Genomic DNA, 27071 nt, shown 5'->3' with positions numbered 1-27071 from the left:
TAGTTACTTGAATGCTCTCATTCAAGACACCTCCTTATCAGCCCAGACTCCCCAGTCCCCCTATTCACCTCCATATGTTCAAAGAAAGGAAAACAAAACACAAAAAAACCCAACAAACCTCTCCCTGCCAAAATTAAAAATACCCAAGGCCTTCCCACTAAAGTCAGCATACAGTTGGACCCTCTACTTCCCTACTTCTTCAGGGGGCACGCTTGCCCATTGTTCTGCTTTAAATAAAAGTTATACTATGCTTGCACTTGTTTCCTGGCTTTTTATTTCTGTGCTAAGCTGAGGAAAGAACCTATTGTGTTTTGCTGGTAACACTCTTATTATAAATAATGCAGATATGACATTACATTGGATGTCTGATGAAAAAGTATGTAAAAGATTATAATGTGGAATCACAGTGACCCTCGTCTGACTGACTCCACTCGCACTCAGCACATGAAAGAGTGAAAAACAAGTTTCCTGAGTTTTGGAGGCTGGTCATGGTTAGAGGGAATTTGAGACTATGGGCACTCATGAGAACATTACTGACATTACTTTATTGATTTGAAGATCCAGGAAAAATTGGAAAGAAATCTGAGACAGCTGATGAAATCAGAGACCTGGAGTCAGTAGTTGATTGTGAATAAAAGGGAGGAAAGTCCCAAATTTGATCATCAGATTAGATGGTTTTCCAATGGGCTAGATTGGAGTAACTAAAGAAATTCAAGGTGCGGTACAACATGTGTGAGAATGTGATGAGAATGTGATGGAAGTAGCTCAAAGGAGGAGCTAGAAGGACACAGCATCTCAAGTTTTGAAATCATAAGATAGCTGATAGCAAATGGGAGAAAAAGAAGACTTACCTAAAACATAGGACTCTGGTTATTTAGGCCAATAGCGGTAACAATTAGGCACAGAAAGGTTGATTATAGGACAAGGTGTAAATTTCAAGACAGAGGAGATTGCTCAGTCATCATGCTGGAGCAAAGCTCTGGAAGGCACCAGAAACAAGCAAAACTGTAAGCCACTGCTCCAAGCTCCAAGAGACACAGAAGAGAAATGATTACAGCTTTCATTTGAACTTTACAACCTGCGATTCAACTGTTTGCTTTTCCCATTATCACCTTTCTCCCTCAACAAAAATAACAGATTTGAGGGAACATGATGGACCTTTGGTGAAACCTATCATTTTGAAGTAACTGGATTTCTGATGGCGCATGGATTTATACCCTAACACAACTGAGTATCAGTTGTCTGCACTTGTGATCCAGCAGTCTGTTGGAAACTGCAGCTTTTTTGCTGTTCAGCATCGGGAGGGTGTCAATATTGCATATGCTAGTCCAGAGAAAGAGTAAAACTCAAAATTCAAACAACAGAAATCAGCTCTGTGGTGAGTAAAGCCACCGCGTGGGGTGCTGACTTCCAATATGGTTGCCAGTTTGCATCCTGGTTGCTCCACTTCCAATCCAGCCTGCTACCAATGCACCTGGGAGAGCAGCAGTAATGATGACCCAAGTGCTTGGACCCCTCTATCACGTGAGAGACCCAGAAGAATCTCCTTATTCCTGGCTTTGGGCTGACCCAGGCCCACTGTGGATGAAAAATCTTTCCCTGTCTCTCTTTCTCTCTCTAACTTTCCCTTTCAAACAAATAAATAAATCTTTCTTAAAAAATTCAAAGTGCAAGTGTGAATTCTACCATGTGTATATTGCCTTCATAGATCTGTAATGTTGAAAATCATCCCCAAGTTTTTGGCAACTGCCTATGCAGCCATGTACAAAGACAAATGTTACGTTGCTAGCAGAAAAGCAACCAATATCTGGTGGGCATCCTGGGCCTGGTTAATGCCAAATTTACGGTGATTAGACCAGTGTGCCAGGATACTATTCTATTTTTTTTAAAAAACAAAAGTGCAAAGGCAGGGAATGCTGGGTCAGGATGTGCCATACCAGCCCCTGGTCAAGGATGGGGCTGCAGATTGCCTAGGAAAGGATATCTGCAAGGGACATCTTGGAGTGGGAGCAGCTGAGGGCATGTTTGTCAAAGGAAAAATTATTTCTGGGGGTTTCCATGGACCAGTCGACTGCGTTTGCAGGCAGGGGAAGCAATTGAGATGGGTGGTTTAGAGAGGGGGAAACTGGAGGGCATCTCTGGGCCAGATCAAGGCACTCACCCATATGGGAGACCAGGGATGGGCTAAGTAGCATTGCCCACTGCCCACTGGAACATATAAAACTGGGACTTGGGGACCTAGCTGGCTGGGCTAGGCCACAGGATTCACCCACCAGTGTTGGAAGAGAGGGTGGGCTAGGTCAAAATGGACCACAGAATTCACTAGAATGTGAGAGCCCGATTGGGGATAGATTCTGTTGGGGACTTGTGGGCTTGCCCCTGTAGGACTGTAGAACCTACTGGTTTGTGCCAGAGCTGTGAGTGGCAACTGGCTGAGTCGGGCTGGACCTTGGAACTCACATGCTGAATTCTACCAAATGTTTCAAGAAGAGCTTACCCCACTTATCCAGAAGCTATTCCTTCCAAACTCTTTCTATGAAGCCAATTTTATGTTAATACCAAAGCCAGATAAAGATAAAACAGAAAAAATGAACTATGGACTGATATCCCTGACAAATGTAGACACAAAGATCCTAACAAAATGGTGAGCAATGTAATCCAACAGTACATCTGGCAGATCATTCACCTGGACCAGGTAGGATTTATGCCAGGCATGCAGGGATGGTTTAGCATACGCACATCAATAAATCTAATACACCACATCGACAAGTTGAAAAATAGAAACCGTATGATCATCTCAATGGATGCAGAGAAGGCAATTGGCAAAATCTAACACCACTTCATGCTAAAAAGCTTAAGCAAGAAAGGCACAGAAGGAACATTCTATAATACAATATATGAACAACTCAGTGCCAACATCATACTAAATAGGGAAAGACTGGAAGTTTTCCACTAAGATCTGGAACTAGAGAAGGATGTCCACTTTCACTACTGCTATTCAACACAGTACTGGAAATCCTTGCCAGAGCTATTAAGCAAGAAGAGCAAATTAAAAGAACTCAAATTGGAACTGAGGAATTAAAATTATCCCTGTTTGCAGATGACATAATCTCTACATAGGAGAACCAAAAGACTAAGTCAAGAGACTATTGGAATTTATAAAAGAATTTGGCAGGGTAGCAGGATACAAAATTAATGAACATATATCCATGACAGTAGTATGCACAAACAACTCCATTGCTGAGAAAGAAATTGTAAACACAATACCCTTTAAAAAGGCAGAGAGAAATCTCAAATACCTTGGAATTAACCCAGCCAAGTATGTGGAAAACCTCTCTAATGAAAATTGCAAAACATAAAAAAGAAACGGGAGACGGCTTTAATGATGGAGAAACTTATCATGTTCCTGAATCTTAGTATCAACATAAACTTACTACCAAAAGTAATATACAGATTTAATGCAATCCCAATGAAAATCCCAGCAACATTCTTCTCAGAAATAGAAAAGAAGATACAAAAGTTCATCTGGAAACACAAGAGACTGAATAGCCAAAGCTCTTGTGAAGAATAGAAATCAGCCTGGAGGAATCAGAACTGCAGACCTCATGACATACTATACGGCAGTGGTCATCCAAACAATAATCTAGTTTTTAAAGCAATCGTTTCCTTGCCAAAAGAATCTTATTTCAGTTGATTAAATTAACTTCATTCATAGATGTGTGATGAAATCTCTGCTGATTGTAATGATTTCAGGATTTTTTTTCTCATAAAGCAGACGACTATTAAAATGATTGCTTCTAAGTTATTCCATAGTATGAAAAATCTTGAGAGATTTGCTTATTTAAGTGAAAGGCTGAATGACAGAATGCAGCTGGGGTGATGTCAAAAGATTTTTCCAGTGGTTCATTCCCCATATGGTTGCAATAGGCAGGTCTGGGCCAGGCAAAAGCCAGAACCAGGGACTCCCTCCTGGTTTCCAAATTGGGCAACGGGAAACTGCCATCTTGTGCTATCTTCTGCTGCTTTCCCAGGGGCATTCAGTGGGAGCTGGATTAAATGTGGACTGTGCGGTGGGCTGGATTGGGCTAGGCTGCAACACTCATTAGTTTACGTAGAAGACGGGGCTAGAAACAGAACTGATCCAGCAATTGCAATGAACAGTGTGTGAGTAGGCTGATTTGGGCAACAGACAGCTTGAGTGGCAAATGTCCATTACATCTTAAAGATTCACAACCACTGATGCAAGTTCATTCATCCTTTCATTTCAGTAACCATAGACTGAACACCTGCCAAATGCAATGTAGGGATGCGTTAAAATCAGGCGGTGAGGGACAGGATTTAGGAAGCGGAAATGGCCATGACTCAAAATGTTTCTAAAATCCTCTCTTAAATATAATTTTATTAAGAACATAACAACTATGTTATAGCTTCAAAATACATTTAAATTAGTAGACTGCATTTAGAAACTAATTAAATTAGCAATATTTAAAATATTACTGTGTTATTTTCCCAAATGGAGAATTTAAAAAAGCATGCATTTACATAAAGGAATCAGAATTTTCCAGGGTCATGTTACAGACAAAACTGCCTTGACCAGTTGACTCTAACAAGCTACACAAACATTTTGTAATCATAATTCAATAATAGGAATATGGTTATTTTTCACAAATCATAAGAGTTACTGGATTTTTATTTTAAGACAGTTATCTAATTCTTTCTGCTTACTTAAAATAGCATTGATTGAACTGTGCTATATAAAGTATCACTGAATCAGAATATCTCATCCAGGATTTGTAGGAATATAATGCAACATTTCAAGTAACAACTTGTGAAAAATCTCTGATGGAAAATCGCTTTTTCGAGAAGTTGCGAATTATACGTTTTGTTCCAAATGTGTTGGCATGATACTTCTGGAAATAACTGAAAGAAGAATTTTCCCAATTCTGAGTATTACCTTAAGAAAAAGGATTGATATGGAAATATCAGGTCAAAGTGTACATTCAACACTCACTTTGAGATTGCTTCCAAAACTTTAATTTGTATTCTGATACATAATCAGTCTATTAATAGCTCATTTTTGTTAAAAATCTTAACTAAAGTCCATGCTTTTGCTATTTCATTGTTTTCATGCTGGGAAAATATCTCCCCAGTCACAAATCATATTATTTATCTGTATTTAATTCTACTATAATAATTTTGCTTTTCTCCCTCACCTTTGTTTATGTAAGCAATGTTCACTTTCCTTACTTTCCTAAACTGTAGATTCTCTACTTTAATAATTATTCCACACAACTCCTAACCTAGAGCAGTGTGTTATTATGGCAAACAAAGTGTAGAGGCTTCTAGAACAAGTGGTCATTGTGGCTTTTACTTTCACAGAATCTGGTGAATTTTTACTAGCTTCAGAATTTTTAAATCAAATTTTTGAGGCAACTCATTTTTATTTTCACTTCCTTGAGAAGCAGAGAAAGAGAGAGAGCACTCCCATGTGCTGGTTCACTTCCCCAGAGAAGGGCCAAAATGGGATGAGCTACATCTAGGAACCAAGAAGTCAATACATCTCCATGTGTTGCAGGGAGCCCAACAACATGCATGACCACCTGCTGTCACCCCGGATCTGGAATTGGAGCTGAAAGTAGAAATTAACCCCAGACAGTAAAATATAGGACATGGGTGTCTTAACTGCAAGGCCTTATTGTTAATTTTAATTTCACTTTTTGCTGTATTCAAATCATTTGATTCAAAATTTCATTAACTTTTTCTTTCAATGGATTGTGACATTTACTTAACTGTAAACTTGCTGAACAAAATCTCAGGCATGCTCAAACCAGAATGCTTTTTTTCCATAACATCAAACAGAAAGTGGAAAAATTTTTGACAAACTTTTTCTGGTGAGTGGAGTCACTAACAAAAAAATGTATACTTCAGTGAATTCTTATAAGGTAAATTTCCTGATAACCTCCATTCAGATTAAGAAATGAGAACTTGCCAGGTGTCATGAAGCCCTTGTTTTCTCTTCAGCCCCGTATCATCTTTCTGCTTCCAAAAATCACCTTTGTCTTGACTTGAGCAAACAGTATATCCCAGTTTCCTGGCTGTTTATCACCCAACCCTCTCTCCTAGGTGGAACGGTTTAATCTTTACTATTTTATATTAAAGCTCTAAAATTTGTTATTCCTGTACTGATTTCTTGAAGGAAGAAGTAAATAGTTTCCACTTTAGCTAAATAAGAAGTCTTTAAGAAAAGTTACACTATTGAGTCCTCCTTGCTGTCATACTCAAAGTCAAACATAGACTATCACTAACCATGTTCTTTGAAAGAAATTCTTTTGAAAAACTTATTGCAATGGTAATCAATATGATCAAATACTGCCGAGGTTTTTTTGGCTTATAACAGCACTTATTGTTTCATACAGTCCCAATAAAAAACTTTTCTCACTCCAAAATCTTTTAATTTCTATATCCACGAAGAAAAAGAAATTATCAATGCTTTAAAAAACACAAGAGTGTTGATGATAGAGGAAAAAAAAATCACATTTGGTATAGAGATCAGGTGGGAATGTCTAGCACATGGGCTATCATTTGCTTTGGTCCTGCCAATGCAACCATAGATGGGACTCAAAATTCAATAAGTCTATAGCACGCTAATTTTAAGTCAATAATTATTTATGCTTCATGGGTGATGGCTACATACATATTCAAATGATCATGGCAAAGAAGATTATACACATTTTTCCTCATTTTTTAATAACCAAAGAGTAAAATTATATAGAAAACTGCATAATCATCAGTTCACAGCCTCATCCACTTTCCTGACTGGAACATACCACAGCCAACCAATCAGAGCAACGGGTAGGACATTTTGAGCACTAAGACAGATCCAGTATGTACCTCGTAGACACTACTGCTCTTACAGCAAACGGAGGTCACCACCACGCTGATCTCCATTCATCTCGATCAGTCTGTTGATATTTCTACTTCGTATGATTAAAATCATTGGATAGGTATGAAAGAGCTTCAAAACTTCATGGAAAAGAGAACTAAGAGAAGGACACTTTTGTGAAAAAAATAAAATCCATGCATACGAGGGAGTTCATGGTAAGTATTAGGAAAAAAACCGTGCATAGATTTCAAAGGTTTTTGCACCAAAGCAAACATCTTTTAAATCCCCCTTTTCTTGAAAAAATTTAAGTGTTCTCTGTATAAACTTCCTTTGTTCACCCAGTGCACCCAGTGCAACTCGGAAACACACCTCAGGTCTGGTGCAATAGCTCAATTGGCTAAATCCTTCTCTTTCAAGAGCACAGATCCCATATAGGCTCTAGTTCATGTCATGGATGTTTGACTTCCCGTTCATTTCCTTCCTTGTGGCCTGAAAGCAGCAGATGATGATTCAAAGCCTTGGGACCCTGCACCATTCAGGAGACCTAAAAGAAGCTCTTGGATCCTGGCTTTGGATTGGCTCAGCAGGGAGCTGGACTGGAAATGTAGCAGCCGGGACACGAACTGGCACTCACATGGGATGCCAGCACTTGGAGGTGGTGGATTAGCCACATCAGCCATTGTGCTGGCCTCTTCTTTTCTTGTTTTTAAGATTTACTTACTCAAAAGGGAGAGAAAGAGAGAAATATTTTCTATCATGATTCAGTCCTCAAATATTTTATGATTGCAGGTACTTAGCTGAAGTTGGACCTAAGTCTCTCATGTTTGTCACAGGGTCCCAAGTACCTGAATCATCATCTGCTGTTCTCACAGAAACATCAGCAGGCAGCGGGATTGGAAGTGGAGCAGCCAGGATTCAAACTTGCACTGTGCTGGCCTTTTCAAGGTGTTTAACTGACCCCTCTTGGTGGCCCTACTGCTATTCCTGAGGAAGTACATTATCACCTTCATCTGGGCCTGTTACTGTGTGATCAAGGTATCATAAAGTGTGGCTGTTCCTTTTACTTGTCTTTGCATGTGCTTGTTTCCCATCTGTTTTGCTCTGGCCCTTCTAAGAAACTGAGGAGATGGTGAGGCACACTACTGAACTTCCCAGCTTCCAGAATTGTGAGTCAAAATACCCCTGTATTCTTTGTAAATCACCTAGGTATTCCAGAATATCAACAGAAAATGGACCAAGACAACCACCTAACTCCAGCTATGAAGGCTTCCTTGCAATTCTCTGAACATAAACAGGAGCACATCATTGATTCACTCTTTAAAGTTCTGTCTTTTTGTATCTGTGAGGCTTAATTTGTCTTGCATCCATGAGGCTTCCTCTGATGGAGTGCTTAAATAAGAGTATGCTACTCTCTATCCTTATCGTCTCCATTTTTTACACCATTTATCACCACTTAACATCCTGTGAATTAAACTTATTTGTTTTGCCCTATATATTTTTTTGGTAGTATAGATAATTGAGCACGTGAGTTTTCATTTCTTTGATTCAGTGATGCATTTTCTGCAACTACACTCAATAGATTGCCATATTTCACGTATTTGTGGTAGTTTTTTTAAAAAAAATATACATATAGGGGCTGGTGCTATGACTTAGTAGGTGAAGCCACTTGTTCAGCACTAGTATCCTATGTAGGCACCAGTTCCAATTTTGGCTGCTTCACTTTTGATCCAGCTCTCCATTAATAATGTTACTGGGCAAGCAGTGGAAGATGGTCCATGTGCTAGGACCCTGTGCTGATATGGGAGACCTGGAGGAAGCTCCTGTCATCTGCGTTTAGCCTGGCCCAGTCCTGGCTGTTGCAGTTATTTGGAGAATGAACCTGCTGAAGCAAGACCCCTCCATCTCTGCCTCTCCTGCTCGCACTTTCTAATTCTGATTTTCAAATAAAGAATATAAATCCTTAAAAAATACAGTATAAAAAGTTCTAAAATTATATTTCTTACCTGAGCTTTATATTTTATAAACATATAGTAATAAGTCTTTCATAAATTAAAATGTTTCCAGCTGTTTTCCATTTTATGACAACTAAAAAGATTAAGAAAGTAGCTATCACGAAGAGATAATTGAGAACGTTTTAAAAAGTTATTTATTTTTATTTGAAAGAGAGATGGGGGAGACAGAGAGAAAGATCTTCTACCTGCTGGCTCACTCTTTCAATGACTACAGTGGCTGGGGTTGAGCTGATCCTAAGTCAGGAGCCAGAAGCTTTTTCCGGGTCTCCCACATGGAGGGTACCAAGGACCTCGGCCATCCATTACTACTTTATTGGATGGGAAGTGGAGTGGCCAGGACAAGAACTGGCACCCATATGGGAGGCTGGCACTGTAGGATGGAGGTTTAGCTTATTGAGCTATGGTGCTGGCCCCAATTGAGGACATTTTAAAAAGCTGAAGCAATGGAAAAATGTTGATAGTATTTTTGTGGTCAAAGTAAAGACTTGAAAACATGATATGTAATTAACATTGTTGATGACATCCAGATAAAGAACACTTCATATTTGAGATTGAGAATTTTTTTTCTAAACACATTATCTTCCTTTGCAAGTGTTATTGAAATACAGTATCTATTTGAGTTATTTAAATTTTAAATGGGAATTTTGTAAGGCTAAAAAAAGGGCCATAGAAATTCAAAATTTGTTGTTACAGAAAATTTAAAGTGAGTGCTTAGTTCCTGGACTACCTTAAGTATATTCCATATTTCTTAGAAGAAAAATGGAAATATTTCCCATCCAAGGCACTAACTCTATTTATCAGGAAGGAAAGACCACAACTGAAAGCAAATGTTTTATTTCATAATCAACATGTAAGTGAGGCTTCAATATTCAACTGTGCCTTTATAAAACACTGTGGCGTTGCTATTTGGCTCAGTCATTAAAGTGCCACTTGGGATACACATATCCCACATGGAAGTGCCTGTACTGAGTCCTGGATCCACTTCAGATCCCAGCTTCTTGCCAGTGCACATTCTGGGAGGCAGCAGATGAGATCCCCATAATTGGGTTCCTGCCACTCAATGTGAATCCTGCACTGAGTTCCTACTTCCTGGCTTTGCTCTGGCCCAGTTCCAGCTGCCATGGGCATTTAGGGAAGGATCCACTGGCTCTCTCTGTCCTGTTCTCTTTCTTTTCCTCTCTGTATTCTATATGCGCATCTGTTCATACCCCACCTCCTCCACTTCCTATCCAGCTCCATGCCTGTGGCCTGGGAAAAGTAGACGATGACACAAAGCTTTGGGACCTGCCACCAACTGGGAGACCTGGAAAAATCTCCTGGTTCCTGGCTCCAGATCACCTCAGTCCCTGCTGTTGTGGCCTCTTGGGAGTGAACCAGTGCATGGAACATTTCTCTCTGTCTCTACTTTTCTCTGTAAATCTGCTTTTCCAGTAAAAATAAATAAACCTTAAAAAAATTGAATTTCTCGAACTTACTACTAAGCCATATGTATTTTTAAAGATTTATTTTTATTTGCAAGGCAAATTTTGCAAAGAAAGGAGAGACATGGAGAGGAAATTCTTCTATACACAGGTTCACTCCCCAGATGGTTGCAAAAGCTGGTGCTGAGCTGATTCAAAGATGGGATCCAGCAGCTTCTTGTTTTCTCACGTGGCTGCCCAGGCCAAAGGACTTCAGCCATCCTCCTCCACTGCTTTCCTAGGTCATAAGCAGGGAGATAAACTGGAAGAGAAATAGGCCGTGAGCTGGTGCCCATGTGGATTGCCACAGGTGCAAATTGGAGGTTTAGATCACAATGCCAGAGGACTAACCCTGCCATATTTCTTAGAAGAATAATTTCAGCAAGCTTCTAACTAAGGGAGGAGTGAATGAATATAATGTTATTTGGAAGTAAATTAAAAACTGCTAAAAAGTAGGTAAAAGTAATTAATCAAGAAAAAACAGTAAGCTACCGTATCTACTAGCTACATTAACTTAGTCTTGCACAATTAGATGTCAATTTTATATTTTTGAATGGAAAAATCATTTAAAACTTTATCATTATTGTTTTTCATGCTACAGTTTTGTAGGTATAGGTATTCCTTCCTCTCCTCCACTTCCTCCCTTCATGCTTTCCCTTCCCTGCATTTCCCTCCATATTATCACAATAATACAGTCCTCTATTAACAGTTACAAGTTCAACTTTTTGCTATTAAGTATTTCATGCCAATGTAGGGATAGGCAAAGGTAGAGGATCTGGATCATATTGCCAAGACATATTTAACAAAATGACAAATACCACATGTTCTTTCTAATATAAGGCAGCCTTCAAGTAAAGTACAAAATAAATATATATAAATAATCAAGTGTATACATATATTCCCATAATTGCACAGTATAATGGTGACTAGCATATTGGAAAGCGAAGATACATTGCAGTATGCAGTATTATTCCAAATAAAGGGAGGACTTCAAAGAAACAGTTAATTCACTTTTAATATCAGTATTTTTGTTAATAAAATTTACAGTGTTATAAAAGCGAATAATATTGCAATCACCTACTACCTTAATATTAGGAATAATTTCATGAAGCATGGATTACAATTTTAAGACATATGCTAATTTATTCCTGTCTATTCTTCTGTAACTTGTAGGAAAAACATCTGCATGGTTTTTTTTTTAAAGATTTATTCATTTTATTACAGCCAGATATACAGAGAGGAGGAGAGACAGAGAGGAAGATCTTCCGTCTGATGGTTCACTCCCCCAGTGAGCCGCAATGGGCTGGTGCTGCGCCAATCCGATGCCGGGAACCTGGAACCTCTTCCGGGTCTCCCATGCGGGTGCAGTTTCCTAATGCATTGGGCCATCCTCAACTGCTTTCCTAGGCCACAAGCAGGGGGCTGGATGGGAAGTGGAGCTTTCGGGATTAGAACCGGCGCCCACATGGGATCCCGGGGCTTTCAAGGCGAGGACTTTAGCCGCTAGGCCACGCCGCCGGGCCTGTCTGCATGGGTTTTGAGTAAGATTAACTGAGAAATTTACTCAAGGCCTCAGGTGGTTACATATTTCCTGGGCCTCATTTGTTGTAAGTGTAAAATGAGGGACTAGGGCTAGAAAATTTAACATATATCTTGGGCACTATCATTTTCATAATTCTAGCATTGCACAAATATCTCCCTTGATATGACTGAGACCTTATCACGTGTTTTAATTTGGCTCCTTTCATTTCATGTTTTGTTTTTAGCCCATTTTATTCCCTGGTTAAAAAAAAAATTAAGGAGAATCTCAATCCATTTCACTTACAATTCTCAACAATCCATGTATTCATGTGCTTCTCATCTATCATTTTATCCAATGATTTATAGATCTACTTATTTCACTCATTCATTAACTGATTTTTAACCTGAATCAGGCTTACATTCCATATTTTACAACATAAAATCCAACTGTAACATAATGTGATAAACATCATAAACATGCACAAATATCTAAGGATTATATTGCTGGTTTGAGATGGGTAGGTAAAAATTCTAATAGGAGATGAGATATCAATAAAAGCTTTAGAATGATGTAGGAAGACAGAGCAAGATTGAACAAACCCCCTCTCTGAACTAACATGTGGTCTGTTAAAAGAAGAATATTTTTAGTGGGGGTATTATAAAAAATGACTCACATGTCATTCACAAACTCCACTGAGGAATTCAACTTAGAGAAATAAATAACGTAAGTATTGAGTCAAATGATTAATAATGGCTAGTTTTCTGGAAGTGATGTGTAAGGGACTTTCACATTCTTATTTACATATCTGAACAACACTCATATTTCACACCAGTATCATGTTAATTTAATTCTCAGGAAAACTGAATCTTCAATTTAAAGAAAAGCTTGACTAAAATATTGCTTATCTTTGGGACCCTGCACCCGCGTGGGAGACCTAGAAGAGGTTCCTGGTTCCCGGCATCGGATCGGCGCGCACTGGCCATTGTGGTCACTTGGGGAGTGAATTATCGGATGGAAGATCTTCCTCTCTGTCTCTCCTCCTCTCTGTATATCCAGCTTTCCAATAATAATAAATCTTTTAAAAAAATATTCCTTATCACAGTGGAACATTCTAAAAGCAAAACTTCAGCTTAACTAAAATTCAGATAATCAGTTATATTCTCCTTATTTGATGAACTCTGCATCTTTCAACTTCAGCAGTAGTGCAATCTTAAGGATTCTTCTGTGAGACAGAAATGAGAAGCTCACCATTTTAATGAAATCTCACCTTAGAGAATTTCAATGTTATTTATTATAAAAATAAAACTTGGGAATCTAAACATACAATGCAAAAATATCTATAAATATTTTGAAAACTCACCACAGACAAACACATACAGATAAAACTCTTTCTAGTCATGGAAAAAAATAAAACTCTTTCAAAATCTTTTTCAGATGAAAGCTGAAACTATTGTACAATGGGATTTCCTAAGATAAATGTGTAAAAGAGAATGAACAGATCAAAATTTAAAGCTACAGTTTTGATGCCAAGTCTATCTTTATTTCTTCACCAGAGTCCAGAGATTAAATTAGACAGAGAACTGCCTTCTTCTCCATTCTATGATAATGGTTATTCTATGACAATGCATATTTAAAGTAGTAAACATGATGATATAAGATACACAAAGTAAAATGATTATAATGAAACAAAGTAACATATCAGTCATCTCACCCTGTTACAAGAACAAATGTGGTCGCAAAATAGAATTTATTCCAATCAATTAAGGACTTTATAATCCTTGTGAGTTTGTGATTTTTTTAAAATAAAACATACCTAGTTCCTTTGAAAAAAAAAAAAAGAACAAATGTGGTCTGTTTATTTAGTAAAAAAGTCTGTGAACACATTACCTTATCACTAACCATAGTCCTCATATTGTACAGTGCATCTTTAATCTTATTTGTTTACACAAATACTGTTTAGTATCCTGCAGCTTATATCCCTCTATTTTCCTTCCTCATTTGCATTACTTAGTAACTTGGTAACCATGGTTTTATTGTCTAAATATTTGACTCTTTTTCAGATTCTACATATAACTGAGACTGTGCAATATTTTTCCTTTTGTGTCTGTTATTTCATCCCCCACATGTCCTTCAGATTTACACTAATTGTGGGGAAATGCCACATTTACCTTTCTCCTCCAAAAGTCACCTCAAAAATAGAATTATATTCCACTGTGTGTACATATCACAATTTCATATACATTCATATGCTGTGAGTTTAATGTAGGGTGTTTCCATATCTTGGCTGTTGTGGCTAGTGCTGTATAAACACAAAAGTGAAGATGTCATGGTTTGGATATGATTTGATTTGTCTCTGAAGGGGTGTGTGTTTGGAGTGTGGTTGTCCTGGTGGCACTGTGGAAGTTGTGGTGCCTGGTAAGGAGGAATATTCTTGGAAGGTCCTGGGTCTCTTTCTGGTTTCCTATATTGTGATATGAACAGTTTCCTTATTGTACTTGTTCCTATAGTGATGCCATTCATTGCTAGACTCTCACTGGGGGTCAGACTGATGAGAACACCCGTCCTCGAACTTTAAGCCTCCCAAATTGTGACCTGATTAGTGTCTTTTCTTTAGGTGTTTCATTGTAGTGTTGGGCCTACTGATTGATATAGAAAATATCTTCTTGAGATATTGATTTCATTTCCCTTGGGAATTATATACTCAGAAGGGATATATATGTATATATATAATCATATGGTAATTCTATCTATTAGAAATATATTATTCATTTTATTTGAAAGAAAAAGGAAGAAGAGGAGAGCGAGAGAAAGACACACACAAAGAGATGGAGAGAAATCAACTTGCTGATTAATTTCTCCAAGGTCTTCAACAGTCAGGGTTGGGCTAGGCTAAAGCCAGAAGCCCAGACTCAATCCAAGTCTCTCACCTAAGTGCTTGAGCCATCCATACGCTGCTGCCTTCCAGGGAGCATGTTAGCAGGAAGCTGGAATTGAAGTGAGACTCCAGTCCAGGCACTTTAAGTATGTGATGTGGCCATCTCAAGGGGCATTTTAACTGTGGACCAAATGTCCACCCCAGATGATTCAATTATTTTTCATTTCTTTAGGACCTTCTACACTGTTTGCCTTATGATTGAACCCACATATGTTCATCAACAAGTGTTTCTTTTTTTCCCCTCCATATCTGCTAGTACTTGTCATCTAATGTCTATCCTAAAGTCTGTGAGGTGATAGTCCATAGGTTTCTTTTTTTTCCTCTTTTAATGTTTTTGTTATATTTTTATTTTGAATTTTGGAATTTCATATAGACCGGGCTTCCCCACCCCCCCGAAACTCCCACCCCTGACAGATTTCCCCCATGTTGCTACAATAGAAAGAAGAGTGGTTAAAGAAACTGTGGTACATCTGCTCCATGGAATATTATTCAGCTGTTAAGAAGAATGAAATTATGCCATTTGCAACTAAGTGGTCCCAAGTAGAAACCATTATGCTCAGTGAAATGAATCAATCACAAAAGAACAAATACCATACATTCTCTCTAATATAAGGAAACCATCAATGGAAAGTGTAACTTCAATAACCTGATCCATACTGGGTTTTTTTTTTTTTTTTTTTTTTTGGCTTCATCCCATGTGTTTTGATGTTTTTGATTTCAGTTTCATTTATTGCAAACACCTTCTCTTTTCTTGTCAAATTCATTGTTTGTTCATGGATTACAGGGTGGCATCATTTTTCCCAAGAGACTTTTGTGTTTCCTTTTGGTCACCCACGTGTTGGTTACTCAGTGGTTTGTTTTTTCGTGGTGCTGTAATTTGTTGTTATTGCTGTTATGGTTATTGTGGCTGTTGTTCTAATTCATACCAGCTGTTGGCCTTGTTTCATGGCTTCTCTTTTATGGAAATGTATAGTGATGAAGTACTGGGGTCTACCATATCCAAATGTGGGGGTACAATGCAACATTCATTCCTGCTTCCAAACAAAAAATCGACTCCCATTGAAACTGTTGGAAATGTGTAGACAATGGGATGCTGGACTGTTTGACATTGTCTGTACCAGCAATGTCAGGGCACACTTAAATAAGAGACTGTTGGAATTATGACTCCTTATAAAGGACTATACCATTGTAATAATAATGGTTTCCATTTGCATTTTCCTGATGATTAATGATTAATGATACTGAGTACCTTATCTTTGTTGGCCAATTTTTGTCACTGGGAAAATGTTTATTTTGGGGCCTTTGCTCATTTTTAAATTGGGTTATCTATTTTCTTGCTATTGAATTTACACATTTAGGATATTACTTCTTTGTCAGATACGTGATTTGCAAACATCCTTCCTAATAAGATTGTCTTTGCATTTCATTGACTATTTCCTTTGCTCCTTGAAAGCCTTTTAAATTGGTGTAGTCTCATTATTTATTTTGATTTTTGTAACCTGAATTTTTAATATAATAGCCAGGAAATCACTGCTAAGGTGACAGAGATGGACCTATTTTCAAGTTGGATTAATTTAGTGTTGTTTTAGTTAATTACCTGATTAAAAATGCAAGAAGTGTTCTACCTTGGGAAACAACACACTAATAATGTGAGGAGAAATGCCTGGAACAGTGCCTGACACACTTTCAGCACTCAGATGATAGATGGTCTGGAAGTCCTTTCTCTGAGGCTTGGGTAAATGCTCAGCAGCTGAGGCTACTGTTGTAACTAGTAACATTCACACTGAACAGATACAGCCTATTAGTTAATGTCATAGAGCAAAATAGAATGCTAAGGTATCAGGCAGGTTCCAGCTTCATAGTGCGGACAGAGAGCAAGCTTCCGAGGCAAGCAGGGCAGCTGCTGTCCCCTGGCAATGTCACTGTTCCAAAGAGTAAGACACCAATGATTCACAAGTTTCTCTTTGCCATTTGACTTTTGGAAGTATTTATAACTTAGCAATATAGGTGGCATTTGAAACCATTCTTCTTGTAAATACATCTTTTGGAAAGCTGTCAGTTCATTACTACTGTAAATCAATTACTCATCACCCCATCTACCATCTGCCAGGGGTTATCTCTTCCCATCTGTTTCTTTTTCTGGTTTGTGATGGTAGGATTCACATCATGCCTACACCCAACTTGCCAAGTATCAGGAAGATGCCAAAAATCACTAATGTCTGATTTTGACTTGAAGTAATTTGTAAAAAATGACAAATGCCCTCACAATAAAGATTTTTAAAAATGTACAGATGTGATATGTTGACCCACTTAATCTCACAATGGGCAGTTTAACGTTGATGATTGAAAACAATGAGAAGAGAAATCACTTGGTTATACTCAATTTCTCACTTCTTATATTTACTGAGCATGTTATGAATTTGTTCTAATGCAAAGGTGTATTTCACATGATGGGAAAACAAGTCCCAACAGTCAAACAAAAATCTTTAGAAAAAAAAAGATAAAAAATAGCTTCAATGGAGTTCTTCCTTTCTGTTTGATATTTCCTGTCTATCATCTGATCTAATTTTTATGAAAATGCTATGAGATAGATTTTTTTTTCACTTCATGTTATCAGTACAGTACCCAATAGTTCATCCTGGATCATCTAACTAGTAAAAAGCAAACTTAGATTTGGACCTTCAAGGCTGTGTGCTTTTCATCAGTACTGCCTCTGAGTATACATGTATTAAAACAGTTTTTGAATTCCACAAACTATTTAACTTCCTTGAACCCTTAATGACTAAAATCTAATCCAGGTGCTCTTGTGGAAGTGAAGGAATCCAGCTAATGAGTCATACCTGTTGCCACCCATGGTCTGCATTGATACAAATCTAAAGTTAGGAGCCAGAAATCAAAACTTGTTGTGGGCTAAGGAGTTGATTAGTACTGGTTGGCATGGGCAGGAACAGGAACTGGGCTTGTGGCTAATTGGACTCATTGTACTAATTGGAATCACCTGTATCCAATATCCTGATAAATGAGGTTGTGGGGGGGTATATAACGAGAGGTGAAGGTGCAATAAAGAGAGACTTCGCAGAGACTTCTACCATCACTGGTCTGTCAGTGCTTCATCCCCAGACCCTCTCCCTGTCCATGTTACTGGCTCTGCTGGTCAGAGCAAATGGTGTCTAACGTGGAGCATGGCATGATGGACAATCTGAGGGACCCTTGGACCTACAAAGGTAAGCTTAAAATTAAAAATTTTTGCAGGGGCATATGTAGCTTCATCCCCAGACCCTCTCCCTGTCCTGGGGCATGAGGGATAATCTGAGGGACCCCCTGGAACTCTGGAGGCAAGCTTAGAATTAAATATTTTGCAGGTGTATAAGTAAAAAGTGATCATGGGGCAAGAACTTGCTAAAGTGCAGGTGATTAAAGAAATCAGAGATCTCCAGTTACAAGACACCAACACTAACCCTAAGACTGTGCAGAAGTTTGTTGAAACTGCGAAATATTCCCATGGTTTGCTCTCATTGTAGCCACCTTTTTTCCCTGGCACTTGGTAAAAAGTGCTTTGCCATCCCCTCAAGCAGTGGTGCAACCCTTCCTTGAAAAATTATCTGTTAGATGGGGGAGAGAGCTGCAAACCAGGGTAAAAAAGGAGCAGGGACCCCAAACCAGACAAAGTCTGGAGAAACTTTGCGAAGAAGATTCGCGGTCCTCTTCTGAGGAGGAAGGAGAAGAGGATGGAAGTGAGTCTTCTGAGGATCCTCCACCCTTAGAGCATGTGCCCATAGAGCGTGTGCCAAACAAAAGTCTGTTTTGGCCAGGCATAGAGCCCTATGCGCTGCCTATGCTGTCGGCGCCATTAAATCGGTGCAGCTGTGAAAGGTTTACAGGAGCAACTCCAGTGTCTTTCCCTTCAGTTGAGGCAGGATTAGCTACAGCCCCAAACAAAATACAACTTGTTTCTCCTTTTAATTATTTGGAATTTCAACCTTTTCAGAATTGTATTACTCCCCCCCCCCCAACATTCCCATAGCCCAGATATTTTTAGCCATCTTTAAAAAGGCATGTAAGAATTCAAAAATTTCAAATTTTAGTGCTTCCCCTTGGTATTCCTACGAGGCCTCAAGAAAGCCAACAGATTCAATATTAAAAGAAAACAGTGTGTTTGATTATGACAAATAAGGTTCTCATGCAGTTTGATTAGACATTGAAATATCTGTTTAAAATTTTGTATTGACAACAATGATACCAATTAGTCTGAAATTCAGCCTGCTGGAAATAAAATAGAAATCCTTGTGCATTTAGTCTTGAATTCTAATGTTCCTTTCCATTTAATGTGAAATGAAAAACCAATATTATCATCGCACTTGCAAGTTAAGATACAACACTGCACTGTCTGAGGGTAAACTGTGATTTCCTAATGTATGTAATAACTTGAAGTCTTACAATAATCCTTGTCACAAAGGAAGATTTACTGTACTGTATATTTTCCTTTATCATGTGTCACCCATGATTTGATTATCTTTAAAAAGATAAGAAAACTAAAGCTTAGAAAAGATTTTTTTTTTATGGAAGAAATGGGATTTGAACCCGATTTGTTTCCTCTGAAACCTCTGTGCTTTCTATTACAGTGTCATTCATATTTGATCATATTATTCCTAGTGTACTCACAAGTCATCAATAAATTGTTAGGTTGTAGTATAAGTATAACCAACCAACCAAACAAAAAAAGAATGTCAACGGATTAATCTCCCGTTTTAGAGAGACAGTTAATCAGGTTAATTGAATTATATTAAGATTATTTGCAAATGGACGTGACACACATCCCAGAGTTTGGGACACTAAAGTATGTGCATGGTACTATTGATACTTGTTCTGGATTTGTTCTAGCTGTATCTCAGGCAGGGCAACAAGTCAGGCATGCTCTGGTACATTGCAACGGATGTTTTTCCATCTGGGGAACTCCCAAAGTTATTAAAACTGATAATGGCCCCTACTATACCAGCAGTAAGTTTTGTGATTTTGCTGCCTCCCACCATATACAACTAATTACAGGCATTCTTTGCAATCCTCAAGGACAAGGTATTATGGAACGTGCCAACCGTACTATTAAGGATTACCTTATTAAAACAAAAAAGGGGGAGTATAGCACTCCCCGAGATCATTTGAATCTTGTATTATTTATCTTACATTTTCTAACATTGTGTGCTGAAGGACGGTCTGCTGCAGATCATCATTGCAATCCGTCTTGGGAGCAGAAGGGTTACGTGATGTGGAAGGATTCCTTGACTGATCAGTGGTAAGGCCCAGATCCCGTTCTTATATAGGTGCGAGGATTGGTTTGTGTTTTCCCAGAAAATGAAAATGGCCCTGAGTGGATTCCTGAGAAGCTTGTCCTGCAAGCTCCTGCTGCGGAGTCTTGTGAAAGCTCGGGTACTGGCCATGGTGATGACATTTGAGTTGGAAGATCGACAGGACAAGCAAGTATATTAGGCATTTATATATTAGATAAGTATATTAGTATATTGTTAAGCACCCCTCTTTTTTTTCTTTCTCCTATGAGCACCAAGTTCGCGATATTTCCCGTCTTTTCTAAGTGGCAGCTTTGTGGGGAATGGCATGCACTGCATGCATCCCCCCTTCCCTTATTAAGGGAGGCGATTATTACTATGCAAATTATTAGTTCTATCACTCCTCTGGAATTGAGGACTCGCTCACTTGGGTGAACCTTAGCTCCGTGAATTTTAAGCCTATGTCTGCCTGTGTTATCCCCCTGTATTTCTCTTACATACAGAAAAAGTCTCTGAAGTGAACTGCACCGAGGTTAGCTGCATCCAACAGCATGCAAGAAAGGCAATAGTGATACTGCTGTTGTCATGCGGCTGCCTGGAATCCTGCCTGTGACTGTCAGGGCTAACGGAGAGGCCTCTGTTGGCATGATAAGGCATAAAAGACTTTGGCATAACATCGACCATTTAGCCAGCATTGCCCTGGCGTCAACAGCCACCACCACAGCGACTGCTGAGACCATGAACAAGCTTGTAGAACTGACTGCCTGAGCTATGGAACAACAGAAGTGTATAGGTGAACACGTATGGGTTGGCATGCTTATGTTGTAACAGCAGGTTGATTTGTTAGCAGAGGAACAGCAGATGCTGTGGGATATGGTCAGAGCCTCTTGTTCCCCATCACATGTCTTTATGTATGTATGTAACACCTGTGTAAGTGCAAAATGTTTCCCAAGCCCAGGAACTTCTGTCTGCTCATTGCTACTGAGCTAAAGATACTCCTAGCCATGGAACAGGGTTACCAGCCTCCCCAAGTATGATTTGTGCATCTGCAGCAGACAACGCGTTGATGGCAGCCAGTGATGGGTAAGATGGACCGGGCACTGACCAACCTAAGGCAAGGGCTCTGGTCCATACTTGGGGAGGCTGTAGCCCTGTTCCATGGCTTACAGGAGATCTCTCACAGGAAACTCTACAGGCAAGAAGAGAATGGAGTGACATATTCCAGATCCTAAAAGAAAAAAATTGTCGGCCTAGGATAACATCCAGCAAAGCTTTCTTTTGCCTTTGAAAATGAAATAAAATTCTTCCACAGTAAAGAAAAGTTAAAAGAATTTGCCTCTTCCAAATCTGCCCTACAAATGATACCTCAAGATGTTCTCTTGACAGAGAAGAGGAATAGCACCAAACAAAACCAAAGGCAAATGAGAAGAATGTCCCAGTAAAATAACAACAGAAGACTGAACCAATGAACAACCCATTCCTAAAATGACAGGACCAAAGTACCATCCATACATATTAAACTCTGAATGTAAATGGCTTAAGCTCAATCAAACATCATTGATTAGTAGACTGGATTAAAAAAACAAAACAACAGCTATTGTCTAGAAGAGACACACTGCAACAAAAATCAGCAGAAACTATATCACATGGGTTTTGTTGTTTTCTGTTTCATCTCTTCAAAACAGTTTCTTCTGATTGAATCATTCAATGACTCGTAGATCATGCAGTAGCATCATTTTCTTCAAGAAGGTTCTTGATTTTCATTTCTTCAGCTACACGTTAGTCAGTTGTTATTTAACTTCTTGGTGTTGTTAATTTCTTTTTTCTCCCTGATGTTGATTTTGTTTTGTGGCTTTTCATTTAAGGGGATGCATAGTAGTTGTGTAATGGAGACTGTCATATCTAGTAACATGTCATTTAACTTCATGGCATTTTAAATTTCTATTTTTCTTTCTATTGTTGATTTTGTATTATGACTTTTCATTTAAAGGGATGTACAGTAGCTATGAAATGGAGACTAACATCCAGATGTGAGGATACAATGTAGTATGCATTTCTACTTCCAGACAAAGATGGACTTACAATGAAACTGTTCACTGTATCTTGACAATAGGATTCTGGACTCTCTGCCATTGTCCATGCCTGCAATGATGGACATATGACTGTGTATGAAGAACTATATTTTAGTAATGATATAGAGGAACTAGGTGGGGGAGGAGGGAATTGGGGAGGGGATAAATTAAATGCCAGGAGCCTATGGAACTGTATCATAAAATGATAATAATAATAATAATAAAATGTAAAACAACAAAACAAAAAAGCCTATGGGAATTTATTTAATCAGGTTTTAAGTGTTGCTACGTTTAGGGAAAAATCAGTCTGCCAAATATGTAAACCAACTGAGCACTTGACTTAAAAACAAGAAAAAATTGTATGACTGAAAATGATTTTATCAAAAAATGCTTAATATACATTTCTTAGGATTTCTCTTTGAAGATGTAAGATTAATTTAAGCTGTTGCATTCAACTGAAGTATAAATAACTTTAAACATTCTTTTATGCATATGTGCATAAAAGTTTCTTCTTAGTAATGAATAAATCCTTGATTTGAAGAGGGAAAGCTTTCTCTTTTTCAAAAGATTTATTTATTTGTAAGACAGAGTCACAGAGTGGAAGAGATTAGCAGGCATGACTTGAACCAGTGTTCATTTGGAATGCCAGCTGCACAGGCGGTGGCTTTAATCGTTGGCACTGCACAGACCCCAAGAGGGAAAGTTTCTGAGAACTCTGGTGCTAGCACTAACATCAGTTCATAGGTGTTCACTTTATTTTTTTTTAATATTTTTTAAGGCTTTACATTGGAATAATTTCCCAAGTGACCTTGTGGTGTTGTGAGTAATGCTAATCTTGCTTACTTGGCTTAGGTGACTTGACCAGTTTCTTCACTATACAGTGTCTATTTTTCCCTTTCAATATTCTAAGTTCAGGGAGGAGGTCAGGCCCTAAGCTCCACCTTTAGGAAGAGAGCTTAGCTACCTAAACCATTTGCAATTTTTCTGAAAGGGAGACTCCTTTTACACTTAATCATTTATTAAGCTCTCAAGACTCCAATGTCTAAAACTACCTGCCTCAAGGGGTTGCTATGATGGTCCAGAATTGGACGAATTTTTCTAAAAACTGCGTTATATTTTGTCTTCCCTGGTGTATTTTGTGAACTTCAGTATGAAAGCAGAATTATAGATTTGCAAGTAGGAGAACATTTTATAAGTACCTTGATGTGTTGAATTATTTTTGCTTTCTTTAGATACCACAAATACCAAACTCTTCAGCAAAGAAATTAAGATTTTGAATTGTTGATTTGGATGATGTAAGTCTTTAAAGCATGCACACTGCACAGGTATTGTATGTGATTATGTTGTATTATCTGAGTACATACATAGTGCATGTCTAGTTACACAGATATATAATAAAGGGTTCTAAACTTTCTATTAGAATCACAAGACTGCCTTTGGTATAGTTGGCATGTGACAATTTGGTATCAGGAAAGAGCCTATAGATACTTTAATGACTGAAAAGGTACATTTGTCACTTTAATGAAATCCACAATACATTTTCTTATTTTAAAAAATATGGAATAGTACATGAATTTGCATGTCATCCTTGTGCAGGGGCCATGCTAATCTTCTCTGTATCATTCTAATTTCAGTATATGCACAGTCTAAGTGAGCACCACAATACATTTTCTACATAGGTATCTCGCATTCTAAATTCAAGGACTATGATGTCTAAATCACAAATTATTCATTTCATTCCCTATCAAACTTTTCAGTTGCTATAATTAGCAGGCTGGCAATTACTTAGTGTACTGGTATCCAGTCATTCAATAATTAAGTAATATTTGTCAGATTACCAAAGATAGTTTATATGAAAGAAACAAGAAAGTATTTTTTTATAATCTGAATATAATAAAAATAGCCTTGTTTTAAAGAACCTATTAACTGTTTCACATTCTCCTGGTAGCATTTTAAACCTAAATGTGTTAGATTCTTTTTTAAGTTTTACATTTTTTCAGTTAGAGAATCTGCTATAATTTGGAGGTGAAAAAGATGTTCCCTAGGCTTAACTTGATAGAATTAGATCCTTTGTGTTTTAGAATACTCAAAATCTTTTAACAACCTAAAATGTACAAATGAAAGTCTTCTATTATAATTGGATAAATGACAGTGGTAAGATAAAAATACGATTTTTTGTGTTGTAAATTTAGTTATTTAAAATTTGATAAATATAGCTCCTGTATTCCTTCTGAAATAATTACGGATGATAACACTTCATGGATACTTCTTTTGTACTAAGTATTATGCTAAATTAGTTAAGCTCATTATCTCATTTAATCCTTACAGCAACCTTCAGGTATATATTTTTATCCTTCCTGATTTACATAAAATAGCTGACAGAGTTTAAATGAAATTAGGTTTTAAGATCAAGAGATGGACTTCAGAATCTATGCTTATAACCACTAATTGCTTACTATTACATTTCTAAAATAATTCAATAATCAGCTTTCTTGATGACATCTTTGCCTTTAGACCGAATTTTTGACTTGTATTGCTTATAAAGTTTGTCTCAACGTTTTTCCCTCACTCTCAATGTATTTAATAATTATATATTTCTCCTTTAATTGTTTATAAAATATATCTTTATGCCAAAATATTGCCTTTCTCAGTTATTACAATTTCAGTGGGCACTTCCATCAAGGTGAATTTGATGTCTCTGATTAAATTTTTCACTTGGAAGATTACAGAATTAGAGGGAAATTCAATGATTTCTGATTTTTATCGCATTTGTTTTCTATCTCATTTCTCCACCTCCAAATAGGCAGGTACTCCTTAATCTGCATATACATGTGTGTGCACATACCATAGCTGAATGCTTTAAGAATTTGATATGAAATTTAATTCTAGGTAGTAGTTTAAGAGAATGTTGTTTTGAAAATAATTTTTCCTGTAAACAGAGTTATCTATCTATCTATCTATCTATCATTTATCTATCATCTATCTATCCATCCATCTATCCTGTATGGGTTCATGTAGACAGACCAACACTAACAGAAAAAAAAGATCAACCAAAAATAGCTGATCTGAAAGCACAGTGCTTCATTTCTCCCCAGATATAACCTGCATATCCCAAACATAGTCTCTGCCACATTTTTAAACAAAACTATGAGTAAGAATAAGAGTTTGATTTCAGTTGAAGATGGCAAATGTTCTCTTTGTGCTATCACTCTTCTGCTGAGAATAATTTTCAACAACCCTTCTAGCTTCAATTAGGCATTTAACATTCCATAAGGCTTATTGCGAGAGCAGTGCCTGGGAAACTCCACCGCAGACCCCACAAGCTCTTCACAGTGGTTGACAATGAACAATCTGAGTCATGCATGCATGCTCTAAGGTTGTACCCACTCTCCTTGATTAACTGCTCTAGAACAGTTAATTTTTTTCTTTAGTAATTTATACATTTTAAATTTATTTATTTCTTTTACTAGTTTTAAAAATTTATATTTTCAGTGATATGATTTTATAGGTATAGGGATTCCCCCTCCCTTATCACACTCTCCATTATCCTTCTTCCACATCGGTTTCCCCCATATTATTATAATAGTATAGTCCTTCAGCAACAGTCACAAACCCAATATTCTGCTATTTAAGTGTATCATGGCATTGTAGAATAGACAATGGTAGAAAGTCTAGTATCTGATTGTCAAGGTACTATTTCATAGTAGTCTTCCTTTTATTTAGGTGTAAAGATGTATGATGCGATGCATCTTAACTTTCAAGTATGCTAATTTCCATTACACAGTTACTCTAAGTTAAATTATGTGCATACATGTTTACTAAGATATCTATTATATATTTTTCAAGAAGGTTGCTTTATATCAGAGAGAACATATATTTATCTTTTGAGATTGGCTTATTTCACTGAGCATAATGATCTCTAGTTGGGACCATTTTGTTTCAAATGGTAGAATTCCATTTTTTTTTTTACACTGACATTTCATTTATTTGTGAAGCATCCTATGGATGTCTATGAAAATCAAATTATATTTAATGGCTGAGTTGTATCACATGGAGTAGATGTTCCATCATTTCTTTATCCGTTCCACTTTTTTAAAAAAGATTTATTTATTTTTATTACAAAGTCAGATATACAGAGAGGAGAGACAGAGAGGAAGATCTTCCATCAGATGATTCACTCCCCAAGTGAGCCGCAACGGCCAGAACTGAGCCAATATAAAGCCAGGAACCAGGAACTTCTGGGTCTCCCATGCGGGTGCAGTGTCCCAATGCTTTGGGCCGTCCTCGACTGCTTTCCCTGGCCACAAGCAGGGAGCTGGATGGGAAGTGGAGCTGCTGGGACTAGAACTGGCGCCCACATGGGATCCCGGGGCGAATGCAAGGCAAGGACCTTAGCCACTAGGCCATGCCGTCGGGCCCCTCAATGTGGTTTCTATTTGTACTTCTCTAAGAGCTTAGGGAGCATGAACATTTTTTCATATGTATATTAGTCACTTTTTTTTTTAATGCCTGCTCATTTCCTTCATCCATTTCTTTAAGGGTTATCTATTTTGCTGCTATTGAATTTCTGAATCTCTTTGTAGATCTTGCATATTATTCTCCTATCTGTTGTGCAGTGTGAAAAGATTTTCTCCCATTGTGTCAGCTGTTTCTTTGCTTTGTTGACTGTTTCCTTTGCTGTACAGTTCTTAGTTTGTCTTGGTCCATTTGTTTATTTTGACTTTGACTGCCTGTGCTTTTGGTGTTTTTTTTTTAAGAAGTATTTATCAATGCCTGTTTGGCTGGAACCCATGGGATGCTAAGTCAGTATTATTTTACTGATAAGAAAAGTGTAATGTATTGAGCTGGAAGTCAGTTCTTCCGTGGCTTAGCATGTGCTTCTTATGTCTTCCGCTAATAGTTTGA

General features: G+C 37.8%; 1 protein-coding gene and 1 non-coding gene across 4 annotated transcripts in view; both read right to left on the bottom strand.

Moving 5' to 3' along the window:
• HTR1F (5-hydroxytryptamine receptor 1F) overlaps window positions 1–27071 on the bottom strand; it is a 132521-nt gene that overhangs the window by 33966 nt on the left and 71484 nt on the right. The gene's annotated exons all lie outside the window — the stretch shown is intronic.
• LOC118758933 (U6 spliceosomal RNA) lies at window positions 23718–23822 on the bottom strand. The gene has a single exon (XR_004995882.2). It is a non-coding gene; the product is annotated as a U6 spliceosomal RNA (small nuclear RNA).

Source organism: Ochotona princeps, chromosome 3 (assembly GCF_030435755.1).
Source record: "Ochotona princeps isolate mOchPri1 chromosome 3, mOchPri1.hap1, whole genome shotgun sequence".
Lineage (NCBI taxonomy): Eukaryota > Metazoa > Chordata > Mammalia > Lagomorpha > Ochotonidae > Ochotona > Ochotona princeps.
The sequence above is the reverse complement of the archived record's forward strand: the minus strand, read 5'-3'. Positions and strand labels throughout refer to the sequence as shown.